This window comes from Falco rusticolus, chromosome 5 (genome assembly GCF_015220075.1).
Source record: "Falco rusticolus isolate bFalRus1 chromosome 5, bFalRus1.pri, whole genome shotgun sequence".
NCBI classification, from domain to species: domain Eukaryota; kingdom Metazoa; phylum Chordata; class Aves; order Falconiformes; family Falconidae; genus Falco; species Falco rusticolus.
Window position 1 is genome coordinate 12,761,488 of NC_051191.1, and position 4,218 is coordinate 12,765,705.

At 32.0% G+C, this 4,218-nt stretch overlaps 1 long non-coding RNA gene across 1 annotated transcript in view; it reads left to right on the top strand.

Moving 5' to 3' along the window:
- Window positions 1–3,391, top strand: part of LOC119148853 — a 77,815-nt gene extending 74,424 nt beyond the window's left edge. The window contains exon 3 of the long non-coding RNA XR_005104514.1: window positions 1–3,391. This exon is cut by the window's left edge and continues 4,472 nt beyond it. This is a non-coding gene — a long non-coding RNA (uncharacterized LOC119148853).
- The last annotated feature ends 827 nt before the right edge of the window (window positions 3,392–4,218 follow it).

The following is a 4,218-nucleotide window of genomic DNA, read 5'->3' on the forward strand; positions in this document are numbered from 1 at the left end:
AACTGTTGCCAATTAGACTTCTTGCATTAAAAGACACTCTAGTCAGGATGTTCTCTGAATTATATAATTCATCATATCCTTACTAATGAAAAGTTAGATGACTGAATACACGATGCAAAAGTTCAAGCTTTATATCTCCTGTCCTTTATTCATTCACACATGCAATATATATTTTATTATGATAAACAAAATGCAGCATAGTCTGTTTTTCTGCATAATGTGTTGCAATTCAATTTCGCTTTGAAAAAGTACTGCAAGCATTTACATCTACCTCATCCATAGAAACTCATCTCTTTTTGTCTCTTCCTTTCCCTCTTTCTTTCTGTTTTTAAATGCTGTATTGACTTATGGTATGTGATCTGTTAAAATCGTGCAGACTTACAAAGATCTTCATTTGCAAATGAAAACTGAAGCAGAAAACTTCTGACTTTTTATAACTTTGATATTTAAATTACGTTTTCATATGTATAGAAATAGTTCAGTAACACCATTTTAAGTAATCCTTTAGTTCAACCTTTGTCTTTCTAGTCTAAACATTTTTTTTTATTATTTCTCCAAAGTTTATCTGGACTTCTTCAATACGATGTATGTCAAGGAATCAGCCTAAGTGATAAAAGCAGGAAGGGAAAGTCTGCATCAGTGAGTATTTATATTGGCAAGAGCTGACAATTTTATAAAAGAAAAACAAACACAGAGGCTGTTCATTTCTGAAATAAAATCAGCTTCACTTCATTTCTCTCAAGAAAACATCATCGTATGAAACGATATAAATCAGTATTGATATCACTGAGCTTCAAACTAGGAGAGACAAATGCACTCTGCAGCACAGTAATTCAATGGCTCCGAGTCAAGTTTACTGTTGTCTCGTTTCTACTAATCATTGTAAAAATTCCCTGTGAAATAATTATCCCTAAAACAATCAAGACAGTATATCTCTATAAAGGAGAGGATCGATTTAACAACAAACTCTAGATTTATCTGTATTGATTAGAGGGCATTCAGTGTAATTTTAGTGAATTATGTTTGGCTTTCATTTCCCAGTAGAAATTTTTCTTGTGATGATCAAAAGGTAAATTACAAACTACTACACGGTCTTTTGTATGCTAGTTACATAACATCCAACTATTACTTTTCAAAGAAACATTGATGTAAGAAAGGAAAAAATATTGGGGTTTTTTTACACACGATATCTTACTATAAAAATCATATGACTGAGTTTATAGCACTTACCTAAGAGCCTGATGTCATCTTCTCAATTCATTAATATAGAAATCAGGACTGCACTAAAGAGTCTGTGCTAAAGGAACAAATCCAAGATCATCTTATGAGAATAGAATTAGAAAGATTAAGAAAGTAATATGATTTTTCTTCTTAAATAGGAGTAATTTCAAAGGAGCTGTTAACACTTTCATGTCTGATACTTTCTTACCGGCAAGAGGGATAACTGAAGGAATCAGACAGATTTAGAGACAGTTTAGTGTAGCTGTAAGTCTGACACCACTGCTGATAGAATTTAATTGAGGACTAATTGGAACTAGAAAGGCTAGTTATTTTGTCAACTGCACATATATTAGTTCCAGTCATTTTTAATCCAATGTAATGGTGATAAAGAGTCTAACTTACTTTGTTTAGTTAATAACGTTAGGCCAGAAAAGATCACCCAGTCATTTCATGTTACCCAATACACTGCTAATATAAACAACGTCTAATTACACTGACTACATACTCCCATGAAATGGACAATTAGAACATTTGCTGATTCTAAATGTTCACTGTTAGAAACATTTCCACAGGCTTTCTGCAGGTCATGTTCATGAATTCTACCCCAGCTGGTAGGAAGCATAGGGGCAGAACACATGAGGAAAAAGTTGTTTTTAAGCAGCACAAAGGACATTTAAATACTCAGACACAGTGTACTGTGTTCCCATACCAAAATATATCGCATTAAAATGCACTTTTTTCTATTCTCTAGGAGTATGTAATATTACATTTATATACTGTTCTTGCTGAATCAAGCAGATCATACCACATGTTCAAGGCTCGTATGATAAAGGAGTCATGTGTTTGCATTTTAATATTTAGACCAACAAATTTAGAGTGATTTGTATTCACTTTGAAAGCTGATTTATTGACTGTGATTTGTAGCTGGTATGAATAATACCAGAAGTGTCTCTTACTTATTTTTGTTACTTTACTGATGAGTCAATAACTGCCCCCTGAAAACATCAGTCCAGTGTGTACCAACATTTTATAAAGTGACACAATCTGACAATGATATTGACAGCAAGTGTGTTAAACTCAAAATCAAAATAGAAAAATACAATAAATGAGAACAATATCTTCCTTGTCTAAGGAAAAATTGCTGACACTATAAAAATGCATTTTTAATGATTTAATTATTATCCCTTAAGTAATCATGCTGAAAAATTTGCCAGTTATGTTAAAGTAAATAACGGTACATCAGTATGTGCATTACCAGATCTAATTAACACAAAGTATTAGAAATACTGGAAACAGTAAGACACTGTTATCTAGGCAACTTATATAAAAGAAATAAATTTAGAAGAGATGCAACCAATAGATATAATACAGACAAATAACAATTCAATACTGCAAAAGTATCTGGAAATATCAATGTCAACAGTTGCACTATAGATGTCTAAAGTGCCTGGCTGCCACATGTACTGGGCAAGGTCTCAATCCTTCTCCCACTTAAACAGGTTCAAATGTTGCCACTCAGGTCAGTGGGCTAGTGTGGGATGCTTTTCCTGTCCTTCTTAAACGATACCCTAAACATTACTAATCTACTTACATGAAAGTTTTTTTCGTGGAGTAAAAGGCAGCATGACACTCCACAGATCTGACCACTAGAATTGTTTCAGGGAATTAAAATGTGACTTCAAAACCACACCATGTAAATTAATTACCATTTGTTAAAATTAAAATTAGCAAATGTTTTTTTAAAAAATAATTGGTATAAGTTGAATGTGTGTTACACTGTCTTATCCAGGATATTTAAATGTGAAATATATGATAAACTTTGTCTTATTGTAATTAGATTAATAAAAGAGAGTAATTAAAAGATTCTTACATTTTTTCTAAGAGCCAGAAATTATTAAACTATCCAGAAAAGAATCAAAGCTTTTATATAAAAAATCACTCTTTGAGCTGAATTGCAATAAATCAATAAGACTGTTATTGTTCAATAGGTAATAATTGTCTTCATATAAACTGAAAATATTGTTTGGGATGATTAATATACAATGCCACATTATGCATTTGGGAGTGTCAATGCATAATTTTTAGTTCTAATGTTATTATGTAATTGAGAGAACATGTTCATTTGCCCTAATAACTACTAAGATGCACTTAATAAAATGAAATGTAATAATACTTGTAATTTAATCTATTCATGGAAGTAATTTTAAAAGTCTACCATTCTCCTTAATGTGGATAACATTCATAATGTATAAAGTGTTGTGATGCAGAATTGACAATGCCATTGTTTTTTACACTTGGAGATGATTCTGCAGCCTTCATTATCTGCATACCAACCTCAGGATTATCAAGGGCAAACAAAAGATAATTAACACCAGAAACAGGCAAATGCAGGAGCTACTGAGTGAGGTTTTTCATTTAATGCAGAACCTTTGAAAACTGGGAAATGAAATAACTATTCAAAACCCTTTTTTTTCCTCACTGCGGAAAACTATTTCAATATGTTTTCTTTTCTATGTTTTAAATGTCATTTTTTGCTATAAAACTATATTGGCATGTTCAACCTCAGATACATTCAGTAAATGAATCTGTTAAGACAAGTATTTTCCCAAAGTACTGGGTGTTAATTTTCCGCAGTGTTTCTTTTTTTGTTGTTGTTTAGAACAGCAGACAGGTAACTATGGTATACATATTCAAATTCTATAGTTTCACTTGCCTGTAATGTCTGTAAATAAGTCACTTAACATCTCCATGCCTTACTGTAAAACACTCCAAGATAGGGATGAAGACTTCTGTTACATGAATGTGATTAACGAATAGGCTGTATTTTTATATGTTAATACCTTCTAGGAAAAATGCATGTGAGACTGGCCACAGCATTTCTATATGTACTCACAGCAGAACAATAAAGGTTTACTAAATGCTGATACAGGTCCAAGACAGTATATTTGAATCAGTGAGAATCGCCAAAACTTTTCTTTTCTTTGCACAAGGAATCCT